Here is a 14,165-nt window from a genome sequence, read left to right as displayed (position 1 = left end):
AAGGAACAACTAGCAGCAGTGACATTTTTCTATTTTTAAAGTATCTCCTAACTCCACTGTTTTAAACTTCAGAGCATTCAGGCTTTCAAGTTTGACTTCTGTGATACCTTCATTCCTTGAAAGGAAGTTTTGTGACTAATAGAAGATAGGCACTAATTTCATGATTATTAGTGTACTTGCCATCTCTATTTAGCGGCTTGTGAGGAGTTAAGCATGCAGCTTTGTGGCCAATAGAATGACTGTGTTATCCTTTAGAATAGCTGGAGAACCTCCTAGAAGAAATGTGGAATAAGCTTGTTAGAACAGAGCCCATAGTAAGAATTTAAAGGCATTATCAGTTTCAGGTCTTGTTCAAAAACACTGCTAATTCATAGAATCATAGAATCACCAAGGTTGGAAAAGACCTAAAAGATCATCCAGTCCAACCATTCACCTATTCCCAATAGCTCCCACTAAACCATGTCCCTCAGCACAACATCCAGTCTTTCCTTGAACACCCCCAGGCTCGGTGACTCCACCACCTCCCTGGGCAGTCCATTCCAGTGCCTGACCACCCTTTCTGAAAAGTAATACTTCCTCATGTCCAGCCTGAATCTCCCCTGCCGTAGCTTGAAACCATTCCCCCTGGTCCTATCACTAATGACACGAGAGAAGAGGCCGACCCCCAGCTCACTACAACCTCCCTTCAGGAAGTTATAGAGAGCAATGAGGTCTCCTCTGAGCCTCCTCTTCTCCAGGCTGAACATTCCCAGCTCCTTCTGCCTCTCCTCTTATGACCTGCGTTCCAGACCCCTCACCAGCATTGTTGCCCTCCTTTGAACACATTCCAGGGCCTCAATGTCTTTCTTGCAGTGAGGGGGATGTTATTTCATAGTATGATCCCCAGGCCAGTATTTATAGTATTGCTTAGAGATTTACCTCTCCTGTCTAAAACCTACATGTGCTAGAATATAGAACTCAGTTTGGAGAATGATGCATTAATAGCATTCTTCTCTATTATTCTTATTGCAGAATATTATCTCTATTATTCTATTGCAGAAGGTGTTTTTGTTCCCTCATGTACAACAGAGCCCAGCTGGGACCTGTTCTACAGGCTTCAGTGGTGAAATTTTTTTGCATGTTTCCTGAAATAATCTGCTCACATGGTGAATCAAAGGAGCAGATTCTTCCTTTGAACATCTGTTCTGCACTTGGAAACAATGTCTCTATATGTATACTCTGTTAAAACCACAATCAACTCCCTTATCTGTTCGAATACAAGAATTAGGAAGCATGAGTGAAATCAGAATAAACACGTTTCTTTATAGCATACATGATTATACTGTGCAGCTCCTTGCTGCAGAATATTTTGGTTACTGGAAGTGAGATCAGAAGGTAACTGGACAAAATAATGGAAGCAAGATGCATTTAAGACTACTACTTGAAGAGATTTTCTACATCTGACATTTCAAATGTTTTTGTTCTTACTTAATCAAGGAGTCAGTATAACAAAACCTATTTCATAGAATATGCTGAAACAAATGCAGATGAATTGATTTGCAGAAATCCATGAGCACTTCAAGCTGAGGAGAAAATTGGGTCCCAGTGATCTTGTCCAGTAAATCACTGTATCACCCAAGTTGCATTAAAATCTATGCATCTGCAACACTGAAATGCTTTCTTATAGGTGTCATTCTTTTGGAAAATGATTGTTGCTTGAATTACTTTTCAATGCCTTAGTGTTTGAGGTGAGGCTGCACCAGTGCAGTGCACAGTGGGACAACCTTTGCCCAATTGGCAGAACTGGGCCTGTTGCATCCAGAGTGTGTTTGGCTTTCTTAGCTGCAAGAATATTCTGCTAACTTGTATTCTACTTAAATCTACCAGAACTGCCAGATCTATTTCTGCAGCACTGCTCTCCAGAACCCATAATTGGCAAAGAAATTATTTCTGTAGTCCTCCCATACTGCCTTACCTCTTTTTCGGTGGCCATACACTTTCTTTTCCCACCTAAACTTTAGCAGAAGATTCCTGTTCAGTTCAGCTGTCCTTCAGGCCCATCTGTTTGATTTCAACAGTTTGGAATCACCTGTCCATTCTGACTTTAAGAGATGGTACTTAAAAAGTGACCAGCACTGGTGTGGACACCAATGCCTTTAAAAGTAATTTCCCAAAATAGTTCCATGAGCAGGCTGTCTGTCCTATCCTCCATACAGTGTTGAAATTCTGGTGGTAGTTTTCCTTCTGTCACCAAAGATTTTAAACTCACACATTCTGTGATCTCTATGGTCAGGTTGACCACCAATTACTATTTCACCCATGAAACCTTCTCAGTTTACAAGCAACAAATTTAGGAGGGCAGCTTTTCTAATCGGGTTCCTTAGTAAAACTGAGAAGTTATCAAGGTGTTTTAGGAGTTTCCTGGACCTGTTTGTATCAGCTGTGTTGTTTTACTAGTTTATGTCTGGTGAGTCGAAGTCACCCATAAAGACAAGATGGCTGATCTAGAGGTATCTCTTAGTTCCTTAAGGAATGATTTCTCAGTATCACAGTTCTGGCTGGATAGCCTATATAAAACTCTCACAATGGTATCTGTTTTATTTGCCTTTTCCTATTCCTTACTCAGAGGCTCTCAGCTGTGCTATTGCCAGCTATGAAATTTGTTGCATCCCATCCTCTCCATCACATGAAGAGTAAGAGAAAAGGGTAGCTGAAGAACACTGACTTATGCATGTAAAAGAAGGTGATCAATAATTGTAAAGTGTAAGGGCAGGTTTTTCTGTGAATAAATTTCAAGTAAAATGCAATGTATTTCAGCTTGAAGTGCTGTCCACCTACTTGATTGGTCTGTTTTAGCATGTCCAGAGGAGAACCATGAAAATGATCCCTACCCTGTGAGGACAGGCAGAGAGAACTGGAGTTGTTCAGCTTGAGGAAAAGAGGGCTCCGAGTAAACTTGATAGTGGTCTTTCATTATCTAAGGGGAATTGTAAGAAAGAAGGCAACAGACTCTTCAGCAGTGTCTGTTGTGATAGGACAAGGGAAATTGTTTCAAACTAAGAGAGGTGATTTAGATTGGGCATAAGGAAGAAGGGATTTTTTGCTTTGTTTTTAATAATAAGAGTGGTGAGGCACTGTAATAAAAGACCCAGAGAGGTGATGGATGCCTCATTCCTTGTCAGGCTGGATGGGTCTCTGAGCAACCTGATCTAGCTGTAGATGTCTATGTTCATTGCAGGGAAGCTGGAACAGACAACTTATAAAGGTTCCTTCCAACTCAGATGAGTTTATGATCACAGCAGCCAGCAGCTGAAGTCAGCAGGCTGATACTAGCTTGCACGGAGGCAGAGCCTAAAGCAGCAAGAGTGATATAAAGCTACTTGGAAGAAAGGTGTTGAGAGAAAATCAATTGTAATGTGCTGAAAATAGGAAATGCAATTGATTAATGCCTGGGGCCCTAGTCCTCAGAAGAAAACAAAGCAGAGAGAGTTGTGACACTTAATGAACATTCAGCAAGCACATGTCACTTTCAATAAGTTTCTCTAGGTTGTCTGTATGTGTCAGAAGTGATGGAGAGAAGTAGAGCATACAACTATCTCTCTAGAGTTGGAGAATATATTTTGAATTATGAGATTATTAGTGAGCATAGAGTATAGCCTTCAAAAAGGACTTCTTTCACGAGTTCTAGTAAGGTTCAAATATCAGTAGAAAAGGGTCCTTAATAACAAGATCCCTCCACATCTTAGGTTTAATATATATTAAAACCAAGCATGCCTATTCTACATCTTTTATGGCTGTTAATCAGCTGCAGTTGAAATTTCTTCTTACTGTAAAGTTGACATCTGCCAAAATAATGCTTTCTCAGCCATTTCAGTTGAGGGTAACAGTCTCTCTTCATAAGAATAAGAGGAGAAGGAAGTGAAGAGAGTTAAGTTAAAGTAAAGCAGGAAAGATCTGCTGAATTTGGAACAGTTGCCAGGTTTGGGAACTGAGACTTGTGATGTGCATGTAGAGTTACGTCATAACAAAGTTAGTAGTCTGGGAAGTATTGTTGCTGTGTAGAATTTTCTTTAATAACTTCCTATCCCTTGAAAACCAATTAACAAAACATCATCCTTCTTTCCTCAAATACAAAAAAAATGACAATAAAAAATGCTATTGAACAACTGGGGCTTACATTAAACCAGTCATTTTGTATAATGGAATGTTTTCCATGCAAGATAAGTGTTTGTATCTTGTATGAAAAAACAACAACAACAACAACAACAACAAAACCCCACAACTTTCTGACATTATTTTCCAACTTCAGCCTAGCCTAGCTAAGGAATGTATATATTCTAAATGCAATGTTTCAATGTTCTGTTGCAATGTCTCTAGGCTAGTTTTCTGAGTGGAAGTGTAACCTTTGTGTTTATTTCTGTGGTTTTTCTAATTCTTATTTCATATACTGCGCTTCTCCTTTAAAAAGACAACAAAATTTTTTTGCCTTAATATAAAAAGAAGCATTTGTAGTCCTTCCAAGGGCATCAACCATACTTGATTATGGTTTTTTGTTTGTTTGTTTCTTTTCTTTTTTTTTTTTTTTTTTTGTTTGTTTATTTTAGTTACAACAAATGTCTCTTCAAAATCAAAAAAAGCCTATGGGTGTTAACTTGAAACTGGATGGAGAGGTAGGGGTAGGAGGAAAAAGACCATGATTTTGTTTCCAAGGAGGCTTAGAAATTAACTTTTTCTTTAAAGTTACATCAGTTCTACTGGAAGAGGCAAGGAAACAAACAAACAAACAAAAGAAAACAAACAAACAAACAAAAAAACAACACAGCAATCATCACTGTTCCACAGAAGCCATAAAATCCTGAGTGCCACTTTGGATTTTCTCCTCAAAAGAAGTGTGTCCCTGTGGCAGTTCTGAAGCTTGAAAGAGCTTTGTTCTCAGCTGGAGTGACAGACTTGAGCTGTACTATTGATGTTCAAATACTTCTCTACAGCTCAAGAAAATAGTTATTTAAGAAGGCTTATGGGGATATGTACCTTCTGATGAGATTAATCAAAAATGGCAGCCACAAACAAGTCCTTCGAATTTCAGCTGTCACTTAAATTTTTTAGCCTCATGTATATAACTAAAATCTATATAGGAAACCACTCTGGAAAAATACATGAGGGCTTCTCTGAACGTAAAACTCTTATTTTATTATGTTTGCCTACAACGTCAGAGGCAGATGCTGGTGGCATAGCAGTAGAGATTGAATCTTCCAACAAATACTCCATTGCATTTTGTTACTGTGAGACAGATGGCAGCAGACAGGCAGTCTGACACAACGGTGTCTGACATAGAAGTGCAGATGAACCAGAGGTGTGGAATTGAATTCCACCGTGGGCAATAAATTTCACCCATGGACATACGTCAGTGTGTACTCAGCGTTTATGGAGTCAAAACAGTGGGTGTGAGCTCAGTTGAGTGGGGTGGTGGTGCGTTTCAGCAGTGGTGACAGTTGATCTCCTAAAATCATAGAATCCTTAAGGTGGAAAAGATGGTCTAGTCCAGCCGTCGAGCCACCACAACAAGGCACACAAAACTGTGTGCCTTATTGACGCATCTACTCTTTTCTTGAATACCTCCAGGGATGATAACTCCATCACCTCTGTAGGCATCCCATTCCAGTACCTTACCACTCTTTCAGAGAAGAAATTTTTCCTAATGTGTAACCTGATGTCTCCCCTGGTGCAGCTTGAGATCATTTCCTCTAGTCTTATCATTGTTGCTGTGGAGAAAAGGCTGACCCTCACCTTTCCACAGCCTCTTTTCAAGCAGCTATAGAGATCTATAGGGTCTTCCCTGAGCTTCCTTTTCTCCAGACTAAACAATCCCAGTTCTCTCACCCACTCCTCACAAGACTTGTGCTCTAGACCCTTCACTAGCTTCATTGCCCTTTTCTGGATGTGTTCCATCCAGCACCTTAATATTTATCTTATAGTGAGGGTTCCCAAACTGATCAACATACTCTATGTGTAGCCTCAAAGTTACCTTCCTCTAATGCAGATATATATGAGCACAGCAAGCATGGCCCTGTTCGCTACTGGCAAAAGTGCATAGCTAATGATGGCAGCTATGCTGAAAAACAGTGTTTTGTAGTTAAGAATTTGCTTTACCACATAGTGTTATTGTACTCTTGTATCTATTGTGGTTTCTATGGAAATAAATTAATGACATTACTTTCAGAGCAGCCTGTATATTTGTCTTAAATGTATTGTAGACTAAGGAATATGAATCTACTTTTAGTTCCCTACTACAGCTTTTGTGTTGTATATTTTCATTTGAAAGTCAGTAACTAATTTACTAAATGAACATTTTAGAGATACAAAGTGGATGGTACATTTTGACAACGTAAATTAATTCTAGGTCCTCAAAATCGTGCTAAAAAAAAAAAAAAAAAAAAAAGCTGAGATATGATTGCAGTATTTTGATCACATGCAAGCTTGTATATTTTACATATTTTTTTCTAAGTGTATCTGAATACAGTATGAGTCCCTTGTTCTCTTGCCGTGATGCACTGCACAAATTTCAGGTGCCTTATAAATAAGTAAACAAAAGCCTAGAAAACAGCAAAGGAATATGAGGATAAAAAAAACTGGGACATTTGTCTACATCACCCTTTAAGCTGCAGGGAAGGTCCAGAGAAGATCCTCTACTCATGGTGTTCTAAAAAATACAGTGAGTTCATCTGTATCTTTCATTTGATTTGTAGGTACATGGTTGCAAATAACAGTTACTGTTGTCAAGGTTAGCCATCATTATAATGGCTGGAGATAGAAACTTCATATTTCAGCAGTACTGTTTTAATTTTTATAGAACGGTCTGAAAGATTGGCTATTAATATGCTTTCAGGTAACATTATATTTTGGTACTTATTTTACAATGTTCACAACTTTACAATGAGCGTGGCTTGAGTGTATTTCAAAGAAATCTCACCGCTGTTTCTGAGTTACAAGTATTGAAGTGTATTAAAATACACAGCTGTACTGAAAGGTAGTAAAATAGATATAGCAAATAAGAAGATAACATTAGCATAACACTTTATATTGTGTATATTATGTAGTTACTGTTATTTCTAAGCAAAGTATGGTTGAATCCGTATGCTTATTCTCCAGTCCTAAGTGGAATTTACTGAAATTAACAAAAACCCTTTTATTATTTTCTCAAATAAGGGATGAAGGGATGCTTTGTATTCAGAAATGACGTTTTATTTTGTTGCATATCTTAAGGAGCCTGCTTTCACATGGATTTCAGATTCTTGTTTCAAATGTTATGCTTCAGTTAAAAGACAGCCCAAGATACATTTTCACCTTTTAGTCTGTGATTCTATCAGGAGACTTCTGCATTAACTGTCCATGGTGTGCATGGTGCACACCATTAGGGAAGAAAAAAAAATATATATATTTCAAATTACATTGATTTGTTCTGGCACTTGGTTTGTACTGTAATTCACCTTGTGTTTTTGTTGTACACATTTACATTGAATTTAACTTAAACTTAAGATAATTATTATGAAAATGATATATATATAACATAACAAACTAGCTCTGTTTCAGTTGTGTCTAGAGAGCAGGGTTAACTTCAGCTATTCAGGAGACAAATAGAAACACTATCATTTTGGAAGAGGAATTTATAAACAGTTTTATCCTTAGGAGTAATGTGAATATTCTGCAGTGTGCATAATCTGGCAGCAACAAATGTTGGACAAACTGTCGCTTCAGCATAGCATGGTGCATCCTTAAGCTGAGATTCTTAAATAAAGCTTCTTCAAAATAGATTTGAAACAACAAAAAGAAAAGGAAAGCCACTTCAGATTTTAAATTTCAATTGCAAAAATGGTAAACTAATCTTTTCTGTAAGTTCTGTAACTTCTCTAAAGCTGGTACGTTAAAAATTAATATTATTGCTCCAAACAGCTATTTTATGTAATTGATTTTAAGCAGGAGTTGAGACATTTCCATGTCCTCTTCTTGAAAGCAGGAAGAAACACCTAAATATGGATTAACTTTTATAGTCTTAGAGGGTTCGAGCACATGCTGAGTTTCTGGAACCTGCTAAATTAAAAAGTACCAGCTGAACCATGTTACCTAACTATTTCAGAAATAAGGTAAGGCATACAGGGTTACAACTTTTTAAATTATGATTATTCTTGTCCCGTATCAGTGGGGGTCCTAAAGGGCAACAATAAGCATCTAAATGAAATGAAAGGCCGTTAGCACTTGTTCTAGCTGATTTGAGAAACAGAGTATTAAGGCCTTTCTTACTGCAAAAAAGAATGCTGTGGTGTAGCTCAGCAGCTGCTCAACACCACACAGCCATTCGCTCAGTGCCCCTACATGGAATGAAGGAAAGAACTGGGAGCAGAACAGAACACATGTGTTGAGATAAAAACTATTTACTCTAATTGTTTACTAAGACAGAAAGGAAAATGGAATCAAGAATTCAGTGATAACTGTATGTGTATGTGTATATGTATACATATATATATATATATATATATATATATATATATATACACACACACACATGTATGTATGTATTTTGCAATGCAATTACTTGTCACCTGTCAACCAAAATCCAGCTAACAATGAAACTGTCCACTGACCAATGCTTCGCTGCCAACACAACATCTGGAACACTGTAACCTTTGAGCAGTGGTAATCCCTGGCCAACTGCCCATAACATTACATCCTTCTGCATGATGTCAGGTGGTATGGAATGATCCTTGATTTCATTCAGGTGCTGTCCTGGTTCCAACCACTGCTGCAGTACCACGATGGTGGTGGCTCTTCTCCACTGAGCATCCTGATCCAATGCTGAGAATGCTCCATCTCAGCAACAACCAAATATTGGTGGGCTATTGACACCGCCTCAGCTGAAACCAGAGCAAAGAAACTTGGTAAATCTATAGCTGAGATCAATTGAACAGAGAAGTGTAGCTAGAGAATGAGCTATACAGTAGACAGTGACTGGTATCTTGCTATGTATTCAAAATTAAAAATTCTGTATTTTGATCACTTTAGGTCATTTCTGTTACCTTCTTGAATTTTTAAGGAACTGAAAGAGGACTAAATTGAGACAATAGCATAGTGAGTTGTTTGTTTGTTTGTTTGTTTTAGCAGTGCAAATTTAAAGTTCTTCAGTTTAAATAAGGCAAAAGCACCACGTATTTAAAAGCTCATGAAAGGGCTCATGCAATGTTAATATTATGTTTTGTTGTCCTTTATTTTTTATTTTATTGTTTTTTTAAAGTTAAGAATCTGACTCAGGGAAATAGATATAACTTTATGTAGGCTCACCTGTCCATACTCTTCATTTTTGTTATAAAAAAAAAGTAACAAAAGACTAAATTAATGCAGCATAGTATCACTCAATTTGGGCACAAATACATACATATGTAAAGATCAGAATCTCTTTTCGATAGTAGAAAAACTGACCTCTTGGAAATAATTGTCAGATGAAATAAATAAAAATCCAAAGAGAGGCAGAGCATTATTACAGAATGCTTTTATATCAAACATCCTCACTGTTATTTACCAGAAGGGTTTATGCTTTTATTTTCATTGAAGATACTCTTTCTGTGACTGAAGTGTTTAATCTTCATTCACTGAATACTCTAGCCAAGTCTAGCCATGTCTAAAATATGGTATCCAAAAGCTATCATGGAGAAAATTCATTCCTTTTTGATCTTTCTTTTTAAGATGGTATTTGTATTCTTAGTAGCAACATTCTTCTACTGTACTATTCAAGCATTTCTCTTTAGACTGTCCTACTTGCCTGAAATATATGAGCTCTGTGAAATATACCTGCTCTGTGAAATATAAGAGCTTCTTCACAATTTTTTTTTGTTGTACAGAACTCTGATTCTGGTACTGTCCCTGGCTGAGTGCCTATACTCCTTTTGAGACAGCTGTAGCTCACTGATCTCTAAGCCTCTCTTAAACTGTACTGTACCATGTTTCTTTTTTCTATTCAATCACTTTGATTTTGAATTTCTGCTGCTGTTGTATACTTAATTGCTTTCCCAAATTTATAGCAAAGGAGTAGTTAGCAAAGAGAACTTCCAAACGCTCAGTAGACTTGCTCTGTTATAGCTCCAATACAGCAAGCCAAACTTGTGCAATGACACTGTTGTACAGAAAGAAATCTTGCAGCTATCTAGTCTCAGCAGCCATAGAAAATGTGCTGTGTCTTAGGATGTGCACAGACCCACCTGAATCAATAGCTAACCACAGAAGCTTATGATGGTGCTGTTACGATCAGGTGCAATACAAGGATGTCTGGCTGTGAAGACAGTACAACTGAGCAATCTTTTCCTATTTTATCTGCTTTCAGTCCATAGTCTGCTCATTAGACCTCACCAAACTCCCACATAGTAAATCAGTTTCAACATAATTCATCCTTTAGATCAGTCAGTCTTAATTTGAAATTTAAATCTCATCTTCTTGTATAGATTTACTGAGAATAATAGTATAATTAAGTAGATTTTCATATGAAATATACATGAGTTTTTATTGCACAATGTTGTTGAAGGTATTTGCAATTATCCAGTTGACTTTTGCTATAAGGCTTTTTTCAAATGATAGTTCTAGAAAAAATAAAGCATCTGCAGTACTTGCGCTTCCAGCTTTGCATTGTGATTAGGGATACTGAAATAACTCTGCAGTTCCCTAATTTTGTGTATTGTCTTGCAAATCTGTTTCCTACTCTGTTGTCAAAACTGGCACAAGTATGCTTAAATAGAGTTGTGAGGTGCAGAAAAATATGTTGTTCTACATGCTAGAGATATTAGAAATATTCTCAGTACTGTATCATTTGTGCAGCACTGTTGAAGACATTGGAACAATTTTTTAAGTAGATTGTGTTAAGTGTTTGCTAGAATAGTGGGCTTTTGACTTGCTAGTTATATTGTCTAGCTGTCTACCAATGTTCAGTGGAAGACATTTTTGTTGATATTCCACTTCAGGAATGGTCCATGATGAAAACTTGCTGAACACAAAAATATCATGTAATAGACAATGTTATGAACTTTTATCTATTAAAATGGGTGAATTTACAAAATTAATTTCTTTTGCTAAGCAATGGAGACATTTGTGTCACAGAACAGTATATGTATGTTCACAACTTTTCATAAGGTGTGTTTTGGTTAACCTTTGCGTGAGAGAGCATCTGGAATGCATAATGCTGTGTCTGGAAACTGATGCTGTGCCAGGACAGAACTGATGGGTCACTATTAAAAGCCAGAGTAACATCCATGAAGGTAGGAATAAGTCCTCCTTCTTACAACATGTAGAAATCATGTGTTTGAAGTCTTTGATCCTCGTAAGGGACTACCTGACATGAGTGATCAGAAGGTGATAGGAAGGTGGTTGCTCTCTTAGACCTGAAGCTTTAAGATAATGAAGACCTAGTCTGCAAGGGTAGACTTGGCTGTCTCCAGTGTTGGCAAGGTGGTGAAGTTCATGATCCTGAGAGAAATAAAACTAGCCAATTGAAGGATTCCAACTCTGAACCTAAAGGCTGTAGACACTGACAAGTTCAGGAATTTGCTTGAAAGAATATTATCGAATACAATCCCAGAAAGAAGTGATCCAAGAAAAACTGGATTTTTGAGGATCATCCACTCCAAATCCAAGAATAATCTATGCCTATGTGCAGGAATAAAAACAAAGAGCAGGAGACTATTTACATGGATAAATAAGGAGCTCAGTTCTTAAAAGGAGTCAGGTTATTGAGGAGAATGATAGACACGATGTTAGTATACATGAATGGAATCAGGAAATCCAAAGACAATCTGGAGTTGAATCTTGGGAGAGTCAAAAAGGTGATTTTAAGTATTTGCTATTGAAGCCAAATCCCTTCATACATTAACAAAATCCACAACTCATAATAAAAAATGATGAGTATCATGTTTAGATGCAAGATGCATGTCTGTATGTAGTGTAGCATGACAATGCAGCGTAGCACAGTCTGAATAGGAATATGACTTTTGGACTCTTCTTGGATCATTTATTCTATGCTGAATTAAACTTAACAGAATGGGAACAGGATGAACTGAAGAAATTATTTGTATTCCTGTAGAAACTAAATATGTTTAAGTGGTCTGAAGTTACTTCTTACTCTGTTGTTTACAACTCAGTGTTTCAACTTTGGTTGAAAACAGTGCCAGTAGCAACCATGACATCCTAAACTATTAAATGCCTTAGGTAAATAAACAAACAAACAAAAAAAACAAAAACAACAACAAAAAAAGAAAATCAAACCCGTATGTTTCCTGGTTTTTGGTTTTGTCTTACAATAGCTGAAGAAAGAAATTGATTTACTTGCATGGAGAAATTCCAACTGTGCTGCTGATAAGTGCACTTGTGAACTTATCAACAGATGGAAGATAAGGTGGAAGATACAGGTGAAAGATGTAGCATAACATTTGGAGACTCTTTTATCTATGCTTTCTCACTGACCTGAAACTGTGGTAAGTAAACATCTGTTTTCTCGACCCCACACCCATCCTTGCACTGGAAGCAGCATGTCTTCCATGGAGTATGGATTCTGTGGCCAAAATTTCCTATGAATTTTTCTAAATGTTTCTATAAATTAAAAAAGTTACAGAGTTTTTTTTTTTTTTTTTTTTTTTTTTAAGTGCAAATTTAATTGCTCTGTAATGGACACTTAAAAAATCATATTTTGTAGTCTACAAACTAGGAGCTAAGGACTTTGAAAAAAATGCACTTCAAGTGATGCATTACAGTCTACTGCTGGCTAGCAGGACCCAGGAACAAGGATGTTCTGAGGAAGGAAGATTCAAAGAGATATCAGTCACAGTATGAAGTAATCTGCTTATTGCATAAAATTAGGTATTAGACTAAAGTATTTCAAAATGTCCTGACTGAACTGCTTGCATCTTCTATTTCAAAGAGGATTATTATTTGGACTTTGCCAAGTGCTCTTTTTCTACGTTTAGTTTTCCAGTAAAAAATTGAAGATTGGCCAAAAGGAGAGTCTGCTTTCTATTCTTACTATTCTTGTTGTGACCACTTCCTAATGGGTTTTAAATACTTCTCTGAATACCATCTTTTCATGATCATATCCATAATGGATGGATTACCTTGAAGGCCCTGAAACCAGAAGTTCTGTGTTGAGGGGAAACCAGGGATGTGTTTAGTCATCAGTGCTTCGTACAGATTGGGTCTTTGGGTATTACACATCTGTAATTATAAAGATAAAAAACAAAAAGTAGTTTTGACTTGGAAGTTACAGGAAAGAGTAAAAAATGAAAAGGAAACTGTTTGGGAAAAACAAGGCAATAGTGAAAATGTGTATCTGAATGTTCTGATGAAAATTCTTCTAAAATTCACCTGGAATACTCTAGGTTGATTAGCTCACGTGATACCACCACCACTGCATTGCATGCTCAAATGAAAAAAAAAATAAGGAGGGGTGGGGGCAAACATAGACTACAGAACGCAGAACATGTATTTCTGCAAACACTGGAAAAACTTAAACTTATCTGGTGGTTTACACTGTTGCAGTGTCTATCTGCTAGCTCAAAGGAACTCTTCAGGGAAAAGACATGAGAAGATGTGTCAGATTAGGAAACTGTCAAACAAATGATGCCATGGAGCTCTCCTGACATAGGGCTATCTCTACATATCAAAGCAGGTGCTCTCTGTGATGTGCTTCACATTTCTAACTGCCTAGCTGTCCAAACGAGGATTCTGTGTCCTGCACAGAAGTTCTATCTTTGTCTCAACCCTTTGCAAGTAGAATACAGGAATTTAGGTTACAAGATGCTACTCCAAATTTTCTTGATATGCCGATTATTTACAGCTGCTGTTCTTCTATTTCTAAGCCATATACTGTACTTTCTGTGAACACATTTTTAAATTTTTTTTTTTATTTTTGAAGTACTGGTCTGCATCAACACCTGTTGCAGCTCTCCTCTATTAGTCCATACTAATAATACACCATTAAAAAGTATATATTAAAGAAAAAGAAAAATAAATATTTTTTTTTGTTGTGATCACTGAAGAGAATACTCCTTTCTGCTGTAAAATGGGTTGTTGTAAGGCTATAGAACTTTCTCCCTTTTTTTTTTCTTTTAGAATTCCAGTGTTAAATTCTAGTAGCAGCAGAGTTTCCTTCCCCCAGGAAG

The sequence above is a fragment of the Lagopus leucura genome, unplaced genomic scaffold, assembly GCF_019238085.1.
Source record: "Lagopus leucura isolate 7727_CA_CO unplaced genomic scaffold, USGS_WTPT01 Super-Scaffold_100002, whole genome shotgun sequence".
NCBI lineage: Eukaryota > Metazoa > Chordata > Aves > Galliformes > Phasianidae > Lagopus > Lagopus leucura.
The sequence above is the reverse complement of the archived record's forward strand: the minus strand, read 5'-3'. Positions refer to the sequence as shown.